The sequence below is a fragment of the Syngnathus acus genome, chromosome 21 (assembly GCF_901709675.1).
Source record: "Syngnathus acus chromosome 21, fSynAcu1.2, whole genome shotgun sequence".
In the NCBI taxonomy this organism is placed as follows: Eukaryota; Metazoa; Chordata; class Actinopteri; order Syngnathiformes; family Syngnathidae; genus Syngnathus; species Syngnathus acus.
Window position 1 is genome coordinate 13,796,264 of NC_051105.1, and position 18,212 is coordinate 13,814,475.

Consider the following 18,212-nt stretch of genomic DNA (forward strand, 5'->3'; position numbering starts at 1 on the left):
ATGTTTTGCTAATAGATAAAGCGGATGGCACGCAAAAGGAAAGCACCAACCCAAAGAAATGTAGACACCCCTGATGCATCAGTGAAAAAGAGGAGAAGGATGACCCCATGCAGCTCCGGCAGCCAAACGACAGGGGAAGACACAGCTGACCTTCAAACCAATGCTGACGCAACCGCAGAGATGCAGGATGCTGCGACAGCCCTTCTGGAGCTTTCATCAATGTCAGGTTGGTTGACATGTAATCATGCATTCTTACCCCAAAAATGTGTATCTTTTGCAGGAAGGGTAAAAATAGTTATGTTTTTTTTTTTCATGTATTTTTCAGGTCTCACAGTCCCCCAAGTCCTGCAAAATCAGCACAGCAGCAATATGGTGGAAAAGAAGTCTCAAACTGTCACATCTGATGAACTGGTCAGGTTGAAACTGGAAAATAGGATTCTGAAAACTGAACTGTCAAAGTTAAAAATTGAAAATGTCAGGTTGAAACTGGAAAATCAAGTCAAGTCAAGTCAAGTTTATTTGTATAGCCCTAAATCACAAGCAGTCTCAAAGGGCTTCACATAGACAAAAATTGACAATTATTCTCAAAGCATCCCCTGATCTTAAGCACCCAAAAGGGCAAGGAAAAACTCAAAAAAACCCTGCCAGGGGAAAATGAGAAACCTTGAGAAGGGACCACAGATGGAAGGATCCCCCTTTCAGGATCACCAGGCTGCAATGGATGCAGAGAGGGCACAAACAATACATAATATGAAAATCAATGAAAAAGCGGATGTCCAAGTCAAAGCGAAGAGCTGCCGGAGGAGCCCTCAATTGTCCTGGCAGTGTCTTCGAGGAGGTTGAGCTGCAGTTCCCCCATCCTGAATTGGTCCACGAGAATCCAGATAGCCGCTGTCAGCTTGGGTGCCACCTAACCAGCTCCCCAGCCGGGGAGGGGTGGGGGGAGGGTTGGGGGGGGGGGCAGAGGGAGCGAAAACAAACTCCAGCCAAATCGGCCACTACAGGTTAATTAAAGGCCATATCATAGAAATGTGTCTTTAAACGTGTCTTAAATGTTTCTACTGAGGTAGCAGTTCTAATATCCATTGGTAGGGCATTCCAAAGCTCTGGAGCCCGAATAGAAAATGCTCTAGACCAGGGGTGGGCAAACCTTTTGACTCGCGGGCCGAACTGGGTTCTAAATTTGTACCGGAGGGCCGAACCAGGAGCAGATGGATGTAGTGTTTGTGTGAAGTAATATAAGCGACCTGTAAAGGTCATTGCATAAAATATTTTGGCCTTTAGTAGGTAGTAAAGCATGGATATTCCAAACAAGTTTTTTGAAAACAAATGCATTTATTAACAGCATTAAAAAAAATAAAAATAATTCACTAAAAATCTGCTATCAGTGATTCTCATAAAATACGACACTGTTATTATGAATAACAGTCTCCATCACTTCAGTGCCTGCAGGTCAGATTAATGAAAGATGTTTATCTTATGAGATCACATCAAACAGCAAACATTCTGACCAAATATATCATCTTGAAGAATCGGTGAAAGCATACATCCAAATAAAGTAATCAAAACGGCAACACGGTGAGGGGTATCTGAACATCAGAGCAGAGTTTTAACTCACAAACACCTGGTAACAGAGGTGAGGAAACGGGAAACACTTCCTTAAAGTAAGCCTTAAGAACTTTACAGGTTAAGATTAGTCGCAAACAGGTGGTGCATCAATGTCCTTGAGCATCCTGCATTGTTTGAAAATGAGAATGGTCGCTAGTTTCAATCCCTGCTATGTGTACAAATCATATTCAAAATGCATTTTTTTACAACAAACTTGAGAGCCTCCCCTTCATTTTCAGTGGGAACAGTGTTGTTGGTCTCCCTTTTTTGCTAGTGCATCATAGTCTGGAGTAAGATTTGTTGTGGCAATTCTTAGGAGAGATCCGTTTACCTCGATCTGTGACGGGTTGATGTGGCTGAACGTCACGTCGCTTACGTCGAGCCAAATTGGCCACTCTTTTAACATTAGGCACTCACTTCTTTTCTTCGGGCCACTCATTTTAATGGAAGGATTCCAGGGGAAGGTTTGTGGGTGGCTTTAGCGTAAAACTGTATCTGAAAGCTCAGCGAGCGAATTACAAGAATGCTGTCGTCACAGCCCACGCTCTAAATTCGGGACTGATACAAATAGAGCGCGAGTGCGCCATGTCCGTACTACTGAGTACGTACGTACACGCACTTGTGAGTGTGCACCGAGCTTTCTGACACGGCTTCCGGTAGTAAATGCGCAGGCGAGCGGTTCCCCATCTACTGGGGAAACGCAGTCATTGCAGGCAAAATGACAAAAAAAAAAGTTTAATAATACAATTAATTCAGGGTTGGCGGGCCGGATTAAACGGTCCCGTGGGCCGGATGTGGCCCGCGGGCCGTAGTTTGCCCACCCCTGCTCTAGACCCTGCAGACATTTTCTTGGCCCTCGGTGTCGCTAAAAGACTAGCCTTTTGCGAACGAAGGTTACGAGACGGAACATAAGGAACAACTAGGTCGACGAGATATGAAGGCGCTAAACCATGCAGTGATTTATAGGTTAATAGAAGAACCTTGAAGTCACATCTTAAATGGACCGGGAGCCAATGTAAGTTGGCTAATATTGGGGTAATGTGATCACATTTTCTTGTCCGTGAGAGCAGCCTTGCAGCAGCATTTTGTACTAACTGTAGACTTTTGATGCGGGATTTAGGAAGACCAGAGAATAATACATTACAGTAGTCCAGGCGCGACGTGACGAACGCATGTATAATAGTTTCCGCATCACCGGTCGAGAGGATCGGACGAATCTTTGCAATATTACGAAGGTGAAAAAACGCAATTCTGGTTATATTCTTAATGTGCTTTTGAAAGGAGAGCGTTTGGTCAAATATTACCCCGAGATTAGTTACAGTATCGCTCTGAGTGATAGTACGGTTATCTATAGTTATAGTGGTTTCCTTAAATAAGTGTTGATAACGAGTTGGACCAATTATCAACATCTCAGTTTTATCTGGGTGAAGACGAAGGAAGTTGAGAGACATCCATTGCTTGATCTCCGCAAGGCACGCCTCAAGATTACAACAATCCCGCGGATCCGTCATCGATAACGGCATATATAATTGGGTGTCATCCGCGTAGCATTGAAAACTAATATTATATTTACGTATTATGTCCCCAAACGGAATCATATTAAGATTAAAGATTAAAGTCCCAATGATCGTCACACACACACCTGGGTGTGGTGAAATTTGTCCTCTGCGTTTAACCCATCCCCGTGTGATTTTAATCCATCCCCTGGGGGAGAGGGGAGCAGTGAGCAGCAGCGGTGCCGCGCTCGGGAATCAGTTGGTGATCTAACCCCCCAATTCCAACCCTTAATGCTGAGTGCCAAGCAGGGAGGCAATGGGTCCCATTTTTATAGTCTTTGGTATGACCCGGCCGGGGTTTGAACCCACAACCTTCCAGTCTCAGGGCGGACACTCTACCACTAGGCCACTGAGCTAAATATTAAATAGAATTGGTCCGAGTACCGATCCCTGTGGGACACCACACGTAACATTATAGAGCTCAGAGGACGTATTGCCATGGACCACTCGGTGCGTCCTGTCAGATAGGAATGGAACCAGCCTAGTGCTGACCCTGAAATACCAACACAACTTTTAAGACGCCCTCATAAAATATCGAAGTCTACAGTGTCGAAGGCAGCACTAAGATCGAGTAGTAACAATACAGATGAAGTGTTTGAATCCATAGCTATGAGGAGATCGTTAGTCACTTTAGCAAGTGCTGTCTCAGTGGAATGATTAGCTCTAAAACCAGACTGAAAAGAGTCATATCGATTATTGGCGACCATGTAATCAATAAGCTGCTGCGCTACTACTTTTTCAAGAAGTTTTGCTATGAATGGGAGGTTTGAAACTGGCCTATAATTACTGAGACAGTCTGGGTCAAGATTTGGTCGCTTAAGTAACGGTTTATGATAGCGGTTTTAAAGGCTGTTGGCACTATCCCAGAGGAGACAGACAGATTGATTATATTTAAGACGGACGGTCCTAAAATTTGAAATAATTCTTTAAGTAGTTTGGCTGGAAGAGGGTCGAGTAAACATGTTGTCTGTTTAGCCGCACTAACCAATTGTGTAAGCCTTTCAAGGGACACGCTTTTAAAATTTGAGAGGGTTATTGCATGATCATCAGCGCTGGTAAACGGCGGTCTCGACTGAGCGATTGGAATGGTATTCTTGATCTCGTCCCTAATGGATTCAATCTTTTTAGCAAAAAATTTCATGAACTCGTCAGCTGAGTGGAAGGAACTATCGGGGGTCGTCTGGCGTAGTGTCAGCTTTGCCACTGTATCAAATAGGTGTTTAGGATTGTTTTTATTGAGATTAATAACTTGCGAAAAATAACGAGTTTTTGCTAAGATAAGCGCATCTTTATATTTCAGGAGGCTGTCCTGCCATGCCTGATGGAAAACCTCAAATTTGGTTAAACGCCATCTGCGCTCATGCTTTCTACATAATTGCTTAAGCGTACGTGTTTCATCTGTGAACCACGGAGTGGGTAATCTACGGCGAGTTTTCAGACGTAGCGGCGCCACAGAGTCGATGGCATTTAACAATGTCGCATTGAATTCATTTGTAAGATTATCAATAGAGCCGATGTATGCGGGAAATATGGCGGTTGCCGGCGACAGTAACTCAGATAGCGCAGTTGCAGTCATGGAGTTAAAATTACGGCTCCTATAATTCTGATTGCTCTCTTGTCTTTGACAAGGAACTAAAATTTCAAATTTTATTAAGTAATGATCAGACAGAACAGTAGTGTATGGCAGTACTGCTATATTTGAGGTTGCAAGTCCTTGTGATAATACCAGATCTAAGGTATTTCCATTCTTATGCGTTGCTGCATGTACGGCTTGCGTAAAACCAAACGTATCAGTTAAAGTCTGAAACGCCGAAGTAAGTGGCTCTGACGGTAAATTCATGTGGATGTTGAAATCGCCCATGATAATTATATTATCCGCATTGGTCACTAGATCAGCCACGAATTCTGAAAATTCATCCAGGAAGCCAGAGTAAGCCCCGGGTGGACGGTAAATAACAGCAAGATAAAATGACGGTAAAGCGGTGGATCGGACAGTGAGAACTTCAAATGGTTTAAATACGTTGATCGAACGAGGCCTAAATCTAAGCTCGGAATTTGAGATGAGGGCGACACCCCCACCCTTTTTTCGAGGACGCGCCACATGCGAGCTCACAACATTTGGAGGCGAGGCCTCGTTAAGCGGCAGCAGTTCATTAGGTTTTAACCAGGTCTCGCAAAGACCAAAAACGTTTAGATTATGTTCCGTGATGAGGTCATTAACGAGAACTGCTTTCGTATGAAGCGATCTAATATTCATAAAACCGAGTTTGTGTAATCGGTCGATCAGGGTGCGTATCTATCGAAGTATTTTTAAAGGAGATGCGAGTAAAATTGTGTTCTCTAGGCCTGACATCACCTCTCAGATGTTTGTTAGCGCGGTGGGACGATACGACCGTGGGAATTTGATAGTAAATATTTGTTACACATGTAAAATTATCTGAAACAGGCACCGTTTCATCAGCAAAACCGGTCAGGGTGGAGTGATTGGATTTGTCTACTACCCCAGTAGAAAGTGTGTTTATGTGTACTGTAGCACTATTCAAACTGTCACGCTCTAGTCTACACGAGGAGCTATGTGCATGCTGGAAGTCTAGCCTAGCGCTAGTTAACTTTAGCTTAACAGACTCCAAACCCATCCTGACAGGTGGTCTAATCACCTGTGCCCCGGCCTGCTCCAAAGTGACCTGTCATGAGTGGCTCAAACAGTAATCTATATTCCTAGAAAGAGTGAAGGCGCCTTCACGGTTAGGGTGAAGGCCGTCCTTCCTCAGCAGGTCGGGGTGGCCCCAGAAGGAGGGCCAGTTATCTATAAAATACAGTCCCTGCTTTTTACAGAACCCAGCGATCCATCGATTAAGGGAGACTAATCTACTAAACCTCTCATCAGTGCCTCTCCCAGGCAGGGGGCCAGAGACAAATACTCGATGCCGACTCATCTTTCTGGCGAGATCACAAGTCCTCGCTATGTTTTTCTTTGTGAGCTCTGATTGTCTCACCCTAACATCATTGGAGCCGACGTGTATCACTATGTCCGAGTAGCTAGTGTTGTTGGAACTACGCTGTTGTTGGCTGGATTTTTAAGCTTACTATTTCGGGTAATGGAGTCACCTATGACCAAAGTGCGAGGGCCAGTAGACCGAGATGACTTTGGACGGCTATGCGTCTTACCTGGCTCATCGCAATTAGCAAGCCGCTTGGGGCTAATGCTAACTGGGCTAGCGGGCTGACTACAGTCCGCGTCTGTGTCCGTCACATCTACTGTTATCGCGCAATTCTGCTCTAACTGGCGGACACGTCCCTCTAGCAGGGACAACCTCTCTAAGAGAAGGGTGCAGTTGGTGCACGAAGCCGTACAAACCTCCTGATCCGCAGCCATACGTACTTTGTGTCCGATGATCGACGGTAGACAAACGGCCACTAGGATTCTGAGAACTGAACTGTCAAAGTTATAAATTGAAAAAGTCGAATAACGTGCACTGGGGGCATTTTCTTAGCATTTTATCGGTGGCAGATCGTGGCAGAGTTGTTACGGTGCAACTTTGACCATGGTGAAGAGTTGTTGTGCCATTGGATGTGCCTATCGCTTCCAAAAAGACGATACCAAGAAGATGTATCGGTTCCCTGCGGACCAGACCAGAAAGGATAGCTGGGTGGCGGCGCTTCGTAGGGCGGAACATGGCCGCAACAGTTCCAAGCTTTGGAAGCCAACTATCCATTCATACATCTGCTCACTCCACTTTGTGGGAGGTACGTAATTTTGTTTTATTGACGTCAACATTCATCTGTGAGGTATTGCTCGGATATTCCTTTTTTCTTGCTGCTACTCGGCCATGACCTAAGGAATGCATAATTACACAGCTTCATTACTGTCATATACGGTAGTATAAAGAATGTGGGTTGCGCCTGCGCGCATAGCAGGGAGCCTGGGGGAAGTTCATGTTGGCTGCACGGCCTGTGATAAGGGAGTCGGGAAGTGGACGTTTGATGCCAATAAAATGAGCGTGTTGCTCAAAGGTAGTTTGCCTCCATAAACGTTTTATTTCCATGGTGTCAGAAGTAAAAGTGGACCATGGCAAAGTTCAACCCGCCGAGCAACTTTTCCTTTGACAAGCCAGGAGAATGGCCGGATTGGAAGCAGCGTTTTGTAAGATTCAGAACTGCGACCAAATTGGACAAGGAAGATAGCGCTGTGCAGGTTAGCAGCCGGATCTATGCAATGGGAAGCGAGGCGGAGAATATCTACCGTTCGTTTGTGTTTGCAGAAGATGAAGATGAGGATTTTTCAATTGTTCTAGCAAAGTTCGACAACTACTTTGTCCCGCGGCAGGATGTAATACATGAACGGGCATGCTTCCATCAGCGTGTACAAAGAGTGGGTGAGAAAGCTGAGACTTTTATTCGGGCTTTATACGACCTTGCTGTGCATTGTGATTTCGGCATAACAAAGGATGAGAATATCCGTGAGCGGATCGTAGTAGGAATCCTCGATAAGGAAGTCTCCCGTAAATTGCCGTTGACCAAGGACTTGACCCTAGCGCTGACCATAGAGACGGTCAGGCAGGCGGAAGAAGTCGCTTCACGTGTCAGCATGCAGGGGGAGGCAGCGGGGACAGTACGCGAGGTCACCCACAAGCGCAATCAGGACAAAGGCCGCCATTTTAAGAAAAAGGGAGGAAATAGAGGACAATGTGGACAGTGCGGGAAAGCGTGGCATGGCAAAGAAGAGAACTGCCCAGCTATGTAACTCCTGCAACAAGGTACTCCTGCAACAAGGTTGGACACTGGGCCAAGGTTTGTAAGAACAAGAAAACAGTGAGTGAGGTCAGAGAACAAAAGGAGGAGCCACAGCAGAAGCCGGGGTCGGATCCGTATTTCATGGGGGCTGTGAGTAAGTCGGGTGGGTCACCAGATCAGTAGCCCGTTAAGGTAATAATGGGTTCCACATCAATCAACTTCAAAATTGACACTGGCGCAGATGTGAGTATCATTTGCGAGGAGACCTACCATTCACTCATCCCTTTTCGACCGCTGGAGCCTACGGATATGCCATTGGACAGTCCAGGTGGCGAGCTACAGTGCCTAGGCAAAATCCAAAGCACTGTAACCTACAAGGGTAAGACACACCCACTCACGGCGTACATTGTCCGCGGCCTTACTGTAAACAACCTACTCAGTAGTAGTCAGTGACTATGAATCTAGTGAGAAGAGTGGAGGAAACTGTCGGCAACAAGGGCCACAGTGGATATGTGGAAGCATTCGGGGAGCATGGGACATTAAAGACTGAACCAGTGAAAATAACGCTGAGAGAGGATGCTCAGCCATATGCTGTTTACACAGCGCAACGTGTACCCCTCCCTATGCTACCAAAGGTCAAAGAGGAGCTTCGGAGGATGGAAGAAAACGGCATCATAGAGAGGGTGACACAGCCGACCGAATGGTGTGCGCCCATGGTGCCGGTCCTGAAAAGCTCAGGCAAAGCCCGCATCTGTGTGGATCTCAAGAGGCTCAACGAGGCTGTTAAAAGAGAACAGTACATCCTGCCCACCACCGACGAGATCACAGCAAAGCTAAGCGGGGCGACAGTGTTCTCTTCCCTGGACGCTGCGAGCGGATTTTTCCAAATTCCTTTGCACCCAGATAGTTGGAAGCTCACCACCTTCATCACGCCCTTTGGCAGGTTTAATTTTAAGCGACTGCCATTTGGTATTACAAGCACCACCAGAAATCTTCCAGAGGAAGATGATGGAGACTTTGGATGGACTAGAAGGCGTCGAGATTTTCATGGACGACATTTTAGTCTATGGGGCCACAGAAAAGGAGCATGACAGTCGCCTGGAGAAAAAAGACCCCAAAAAAAGACCCAATGATTGTCACACACACATCTGGGTGTGGTGAAATTTGTGATGTGGTGCATAGAGACAGCGGGCCTGAAGCTGAATCAGGAGAAGTGCTCCATTAGGCAGAGTCAGCTGCGGTTTCTCGGACACATTGTCACGACTCGTCCCCGATCATGTCCGTGGTTTCTGTCCGTGTGTCTGTGTGCTCGCCCCTCCCCTCCTGTGTGCCCATGATTAGTGTGATCATTCTCACCTGCCTCTCGTTACCTGTCTTGTATTTAAGTCCTGTCTGTGTGTCACTCCCTGTCGGATCATTGTTAATGTCATGATGTCTTTTTGGTTCCTGTTGTCTTGTTGCTGTCATTGGTAATGTCACCCTGTCTTTTTGTTTCACGTCTTTTTTGATCAGTCCTGTTGTTGGTTTTGTTAGTGAGTTATGTCAGTTTATCGAGTCTGTATTTTGAGTTCCGCCAATAAACCCTGGTCCAAGCTGCACTTGGTCACCCAGCTCCATTTCCACTCCGATTCGTGACATCATATTTGAGTTTGTTTATTTTATAGGGTCATCCTATTGCACTTTCAGTTTAAATATTCTTAAGATGTTATAGGGATAACATGCTAAAAGGGGGAGATGTCATATACGGTAGTATATAGAATGTGGGTTGCGCCTGCGCGCATAGCAGGGTAATTACGGGAGCCTGGGGGAAGTTCATGTTGGCTGCACGGCCTGTGATAAGGGAGTCGGGAAGTGGATGTTTGATGCCAATAAAACGAGCGTGTTGCTCAAAGGTAGTTTGCCTCCATAAACGTTTTATTTACAATTACAGTATGTTTGTCCAATTGCTAGTTTCTAATAATTAGATTGTTCACATATCTACAATTATAAGTCAGAATCATCCATTGTCACTGGCGGATACAGGGTACAGCCACAGGCGGATCCACCCAAAGATCAGTTCGGCCCCACCTGAAACACCAAACTGGATCCGCCAGTTTCCCTTTTTATATCAAGCTTGTCTGAAAAACAACTATCAAATAGTTGTAAATGTCGTTACTGGCGGAAAAGTCGCCTTTTCCGAGGACCAAGCGCTTGCTGTCCCAGCTCCTGCTACGCTTCAGCTGGTGGCGTTCTTACTTGGTTTCCACAGCGGATCAACACGACTGTTATATTTTTTCAACTTTTCAATGTATCTCTTACGGCTTTCTTGGTCCAACTGGACGAAATAATCACTCACGACACCCACCCAGGCCACCATCCTCACGAGTCCAGTGGCAGCGGATGAGGCTTTTTGCCACCCAAACAAAAATGGCCGCCCCGATCTGTGACGTCAGTGCATATCCACTATCACAACTGACAAACTTTCACAGAAATCATTATAACATCAGTAAAACCCAAATAAGGGGAGAGCTGGAGACAGTATAGAAAAGTAGCAATGGCAAGTACACGTGTCATCATCATCATCGGTTTAAAGTCCATGTTCCAGGCGCCGCTGGGTTGGACTGGATTCTCAGTATGGCTTTCTTCCACCGGGGACAGTCCATGGCCATCTCGTGGTTGAGAGTCCTATACCGAGAAAATTTTTGGAGCAAATCTTTTTACAGCCGGATGCCCTTCCTGACACCAACCCAAGGGGAAATTTATTTTCTGTAGGGGTTAACTCCCTTAGCCCATTCCTCTCCCGAGGAGCCCACTGGGCAGTGGTACTATTTAACCCATAGTTGGGGGCTGGTTCGTGGGCACCAGGGCGTGTCCACACACCGGTGGGCCTGCGTGCCGCACGTCTAGGGGCCAAACCTCCTTGTAGTTTAGCCTGGGTCCGTGTTGTACCCAGTTACCATGTGTCGCCGCGTGGAGGCACTACATAGGGCTTGCTGTTAGAGAGGCTTTGTACTGGCAGGGAGAGACTTACGCACTCGGCTCTCCCGTTCGCATACTGCTAGCCAGCGGTGAGGGTTGACAGTGAGAAGTGACATGCACTGGGCACTCCACCAACACACTAGACGCATCATAACAATCCGACTTGGTCTTATGAAGTCAGACACGTGTGAAAATAAGTAAAAATATGAGTAAAATGCACAATTCTTAAAAGTTAAATTATTGCACAAATTAATATAATGCGGCTCGGTGGCGCACTGGTTAGCACGTCTGCATCTCAGTTAGGAGGATGCTGGTTCGACTCCGACCCTCCCTGTTAGGCTTTACAGACTGCTTTTGGGAAGTATAAAGCCCTTGTGTCCTCAATTGCTGCTATACTCACCTTGTGTGGATGTTGTTGTATTGCATGTCTGCGTGCCCTGTTTAATCGTCTCATCACTACAGCAATATCGCCCATGGAAGACGAGATGCCCCGGGTATGCCTAATGTCTGAACGCCAGCATGTTGATAACGATGATGATGCAATTTTTGCATTTGAGTTTACAGACTTTTTCCCAGATCTGTGTATTTCCGAATGATGATGTCGCAACATTTATCCTTTTTGGTGTAAATATATTTGTGCTCATACTTGTGATCCGACACCTGAAAATCGAGAGAAGTGGTTGTTTTTGGTCATGTAAAGATTGAGCAAATATGTGATAAACAGGATAATAATAATTTAAGTGAAGCCTTGGCCTGCCAGACCTGGAGGCCTTGTCTTTACGAGTTTATGACTTTCCTTTTATCTAGGTTCTTCCTCTTTAGTGACAGGGATGTCTTTTGATCCCTATCAGCCATATGTATCCTTCCTGTCCTTGTTGTGTGTGTGTTTTTGTTCCTGTAAGAGGCCTTCACTAACAATGAGCAGAGATTATTTGCATAGGCGAAATGTTCTTATTTGGTTCAAAGAAACTTCATTCCTTTTAGTTAACTGTAGGTTTGGTTCATAGATTGTTGTTGATCAGAACTGTTTTTCTTTTTTAAGTGTTATATACAGTTTGAAGTAGTTGCATACAAGTTATCCCATATTTACTCAATGTTTGTTTAAGGAACTGCATACCAGTTACCTCACCTTTACTTAATGTGTGTTGAAGTGTTTAGGACAAGTTACTCATTATTATTGTGTGTTAATTTACCAAGTAGATAAAGTTAGCTAAGGTTTAGTTGCATTGTTCCACAGGAAAGCGGCAATTCAAGTTATCTGATCACACTCGAGAACGAGTCAGCCAACCATGGGAGAAGAACAGCTGGTTGAGGAAAGGGGACAAATTCTGCGGGGGTCACGGGCCGACAATGAAGTGCTAATTCACACCACACTACATTCCTTAGCTAATCAGCGTTGCTACAGACACAATCTCCCCTCCCTTTAGTGTAGCAACGCCTCTGTAACCAGGACAACCAAAACATTGAAAAGAGGAGCACGTGAAGTAAGGACTCAGAATTGATGGAGATACGTGGTATCATCTGTCCCAGTGCGCCCCAGTGAAGGGTTCCTGCAAGGAACCAGATCCGCCATCGACAGCGTCCCCGGCCCCAGTTCAAACAGAGGCAGAATAATCCTCTTCCCCCTTGGTGGCCAGGTAGTCCACCCTGAGCCACTGAAGACAACGACCACGCGGCAGATATTTCCAAGTTCTCCCCGGACGGAGCAGAGCTGCGAAGGGGGTGAGAATTGGGCTCACCCTCCACCAGTGGGCGTGCCAAGCCCCCAACGGCTGAACAATCACGAGCAATTTTTATCTTGAACTGTTGTTATTGATAACATTCTGGTCGCCTAAGGCAGAGGGACCGTGTGAGACTTTTCCTGCAAAATAATATCTAGCCGCAGGTTTTTAACTCACACAAAATTTGGACTGGAGTATTGAGGGAAAACCTCATCTTCACTGGAAATTATTGCTGTCATTGTATTTTCTTACTTATGTTTGATTGATCGGGGTTGGCATAATCATATGATAAAACAGGAGGGATATGTTAGGGTTTACAGATTATCTTCATCGTATGATTATGTTGGAATGTAACCTGTAATAATTTACCTAGCTTGTCCTGTCTTAACAAAAGTAGTAGACCAAAGTGCTAAGATCTTTTGAACTGATTGACTAGCTGCAGAGGAAGCAATCAAAGTTGCTTTGTTTACACAACGTCGTAAAAGACCCCCTGCTATGCTTTGATCAGCAGGCCAGGGGCTTCAACCCCATCCTGTCCACCCACACCCCCACTCTCAACCCCATTCTGTTTCTCTCAATAAAAATGCTCCTGCATGAGGCCAGAGTCAGACCTCCTTTGACCATCGCTGTAAGCACAGCGACGACTGGACTCTCCACCTGCAGGTGTCTAAAAGGACTTACTTGTCTCCCGTGTGGTTCTTGCAAAATAAGTTAGAGTGAGCACCACCTTAACACTCCCTGTGTGGAGTTTGCATGCTCTCCCCTTGCCCGTGTGGGTTTTCTACGGGCACTCTGGTTTCCTCCCACATCCCAAAATCATGCTTGGTACGCCAATTGAGCACTCCAAATTGCCCCTAGGCGTGAGTGCTTTGATTGATTGATTGATTGATTGATTGATTGATATCTTTATTTCAAACATATTTAAAACATAAAAAGATAAAAAAGAAAACAAATAACACTTTAAAGTGTTCACAAACAAACAAACAAACTGAAAAAAAATGAATACCAAAGAATGCTTGAAAAGGAGTAGGAGGAAGCATAGCTTTTTAGATTCCTACCCCTTTCTCACTTTATCCATTAAACTAATGATTCAACATATAAATCTACAACAGAACACAAGTAGACACACTTTCAAACTTATTTTTCTGTTTCATTTTTGCTTTTGTGTAGCCATTTGGCATTTTTAGTCCTTGTACCCGCTAAACAAGACATTTTTGTACATTTTTTTAAACTGGTGTATATTTGGACTTTGCTTGAGTTCCTCACTTAGACTGTTCCATAGTTATAGTTATACAGAAACTTTTTAAGGTTGTTCTAATGTTTAAGATTTTGAAGTTGTGATTCCCCCTTGACTTAATAATAATAATAAATTATATTTATAACGCACTTTATATTCGGGGGAATCTCAAAGTGCTACATGGCAGATAAAAAACAAGAAAACAAAACAAGGACAAGTATAAAACAACTGGACGACAACCAAGATATGAGAGAAATTACGGAAATGCTAAGGTAAAGAGGTGAGTTTTAAGTCCAGTTTTGAAAGAGTCAGTGGATTGGGGTGCTCTTAGGTGGTCGGGGAGGGAGTTCCACAGTGTAGGGGCTGTATGGCAGAAGGCCCGGTCGCCCATGGTGCGCAGCTTGGTTTTCGGAACGTGGAGAAGGTGTGAATTGGATGAGCGGAGGCTTCGGGTGGCAGGTTTTGGGGCAAGGAGTTCTTTGAGGTATGGGGGAGCATGTCCGAGGATACAATGGTGAGTGAGGAGGGCGATCTTATAATCAATTCGGAATTTGATGGGGAGCCAGTGCAGAGAACGGAGGATGGGTGTGATGTGATTGCTTTTCCGCACCCTCATCAGGATCCTAGCAGCGCTGTTTTGAATGTACTGAAGCCTCTGGAGGCTCTTGCTAGGGATCCCGATGAGGAGTGCGTTACAATAGTCTAGCCTTGAGGAGACAAAGGCAAAGTTTTTCAGCATCCGTCAGGGTGAGTGTGGGGTGGAGTTTGGAAATATTTCTGAGGTGGAAGAAGGAGGTTTTTGCAGATGTGTTTTATGTGTGACTCAAGGTTGAGTTGAGGGTCCAGTTTCACACCCAGGTTGGTGACAGTGGCTGAGAGGGGAATAGTGAGACCGGCGAATAAGATGCTTGTTATTGGGCAGGTATGGATCTGATGGGGAGTGCCAATTAACATGGCTTGGGTTTTGTCACTGTTAACTTGCAGGAAGCTGAGATTCATCCACGCCTTTATCTCCTCCAGACACAGGGAGAGGATGGATGAGGGAGATGGAGAAGGCTGGGTTATGGAGGGCGGGGGGTCAAGTTTGAGGTATAGCTGGGTGTCGTCCGCATAACAATGATATGAGATGCCGAACTTCCTGATTATATTGCCGAGGGGTAGTATGTAGAGAGTGAAGAGGGTAGGACCGAGTACAGATCCCTGGGGGACACCGGAGGTGACAGTGTGAGTGTCGGATTTGACTTATAACCTCCCTCCCGATTCCTAAATAAGTTTCTGATATTTTCTGGTAGTTGTTTTGCTTTTGCCCTCTACATGATGATTGCTGTTTGATAAGATACTATGTCAGTGAATTTCAATAGTTTGGATTGTATGAAAAGTAGGTTTGTGTTCCAAGTAATTGACTTTATGAATAGTCCTTATTGCTCTTTTCTGCAGGATGATAAGTGGCTAGAGTGAAGTTGTGTAAGTATTCCCCCAAACCTCAGCACAGTAATGCAAATAGGGCAAGACAAGTGAACAATAAAGTGTCCGAAGTGAATGATAATCCAGTAATTCTTTTGCTTTGTATATGACTGCAATGCTTCTTGAACTTTTTGACTGTACGTGTTTGATGTGTGGCTTCCAACTCAGCCTGTCATCTATTATAACCCCAAGAAATTTGTTTTCCTGCACCCTTTCAATAATAGTCCCATCTATTTCTATTCGTACCTTTATGTTCGCGGTGCCTTTGCCAAATAACATGAACTTGGTCTTACATACATTTAATGATAATTTGTTCCAGTCAAACCATATTTTTATTTTTTTCATTTCCTCATTTAACTCTGATTCCACTTCATCATCATCATCATCATCATCGGTTTAAAGTCCATGTTCCAGGCGCCGCTGGGTTGGACTGGATTCTCAGTATGGCTTTCTTCCACCGGGGACAGTCCATGGCCATCTCGTGGTTGAGAGTCCTATACCGAGAAAATTTTTGGAGCAAAACTTTTTACAGCCGGATGCCCTTCCTGACACCAACCCAAGGGGAAATTGATTTTCTGTAGGGGTTAACTCCCTTAGCCCATTCCTCTCCCGAGGAGCCCACTGGGCAGTGGTACTATTTAACCCATAGTTGGGGGCTGGTTCGTGGGCACCAGGGCGTGTCCACACACCGGTGGGCCTGCGTGCCGCACGTCTAGGGGCCAAACCTCCTTGTAGTTTAGCCTGGGTCCGTGTTGTACCCAGTTACCATGTGTCGCCGCGTGGAGGCACTACATAGGGCTTGCTGTTAGAGAGGCTTTGTACTGGCAGGGAGAGACTTACGCACTCGGCTCTCCCGTTCGCATACTGCTAGCCAGCGGTGAGGGTTGACAGTGAGAAGTGACATGCACTGGGCACTCCACCAACACACTAGACGCATCATAACAACCCGACTTGGTCTTATGAAGTCAGACACTTGTTGGATGTTATTACCTGAACAAAAGATATTGGTGTCATCTGCAAAATTGACGAGTTTTAGTTCTTTAGAGACTTTGCACATATCATTTATATACAAAATAAACAATTTAGAGCCCAATACTGACCCTTGTGACAAGCTATGTCCAAATATCCAGAGCAGTGATTACCCAACTTTACAAACTGTTGCCGTTCTCTCAGATAATCCTTTATCCAGTCTAATACTCATCCCTTTATCCCATATTTCTAGTTTATTGAATAGTATGTTATGATTAATTGTGTCAAAAGCTTTTTTGAGGTCGATGAATGTCTTTTGTTGTCTATTGCATCTGTGATTTCATCGACTGATTCCATTAATGCCTGTGCTGTTGATCTGTTAACCCTAAAACCATATTGGATCTCTGCAAATAATTTATGTTTTTTCAAAAATCCATCCATTTTACTGTTAAAAAGCTTTTCCAATATTTTTGAGAGTTGTGGCAATATTGAGATAGGTCTGTCGTTTGTAAAGTTGTGTTTGCTCCCAGTTTTATAAAGCGGAATGACATTAGCAATTTTCATCTCCTTTGGGAATGTGCCAGTTAGAAATGACAAATTACAGATGTGCACAAGTGGCTTTGAAATCCCCTCAATGATTTGCTTAACTAACATCATATCAATCCCATTGCAGTCGATAGATGTTTTTTTTTTGCATTGTTTCACAATGTTAATGATTTCATTTTCCTCAACTGCCTTCAAAAACATTGAGTGGGGATTCCTTTCTATTCATTTATCTCTGTTTTCTACATTCGGTGCTGGATTTGGTATAATTTCTGCTCTTTCAGGCCTAACATTTACAAATAACTGATTAAAACTGTTTGCCACCTCTTCCATGTTATAATTTTCAGTATCATTTATAACAAAATATTTAGGTAATTTGTGTTGTTCGGTCCCTTCTCTGATAATGTTGTTTAGCAGAGTCCATATCCCTTTAATGTTATTTTTATTATCCTCTAATTTATTTTCATAGTATTCTTTTTTGCTTAATCTTATAATAGTAGTTAATTTATTCTTATATTTTTTATATTTATCTTCAGCGCCTTGTGTGCTTTGTTTTATAAAGTTCCTATAGAGTATTTTTTTCTTTTTATAGGCATTTCTTAAGCCTTTAGTCAACCATAGACTGTTCTTATATGTAGTTTTTTTTAGTGTGGATGGTTATTCGTCTCTGTGTGCTCTGCGATCGGCTGGCAACCGGTTCAGGGTGTTCCCCGCCTACTGCCCGATGACTGCTGGGATAGGCTCCAGCACGCCCGCTACCTCCATGGGGACAAGCGGTATAGAAAATGGATGGAAATTTTTTGTTTGTTTGTTTGTTTATTTTCACATACAAAAACAATTTAAAATGTACATAGATTAGATAAATGTGATGGAGAATGTCTAAAAAAACCCTCCAGGGGCTTACGAAGTGGCATTCTCTAGAAATATGAATACATTTAAGCTAAAATTTCAATGGATAGAGAGATATGCATCCTAATACATGTCATACAGATGAAAAAAAGAAATATTTATAACAGGGATAAAGCATACAACATACAACAATAGGGAAAAAACACACCAAAACTATAACTAAAGAGAATAATGGATGGATCCAGGTTCATTTAGCATACCATATGGAAAGTATTTAGTGTCTAAGAGAAGTGATTTCAGAGCCTTCTTAAATTGGTGAGAAGACAAGTCCCATAAAAATAGTGGCAGCGAATTGTACATCTTTCACCCTCTGTAGCCTATGTTAAATTGAGTTTGGGCTGTAGGGGCTATTGGTGGTCTGAGGTCATTTGAGCTGCGTATGGACCTGAGAATTATGTCTAAATAAGTTATGAAAAAATAGGGGAAGGGTTCTTTCTCCCCCAATGAGCCATGAACAAAGAGACCAATTTGAAGATGATTGACTTGAAAAACAGTGAGGATACCTAGCCGAGT

General features: G+C 44.3%; 1 pseudogene; it reads right to left on the reverse strand.

Annotated features, from left to right (window-relative positions):
• Positions 1-321: 321 nt before the first annotated feature.
• Positions 322-6,540, reverse strand: LOC119115100 (annotated as a pseudogene).
• Positions 6,541-18,212: the final 11,672 nt, after the last annotated feature.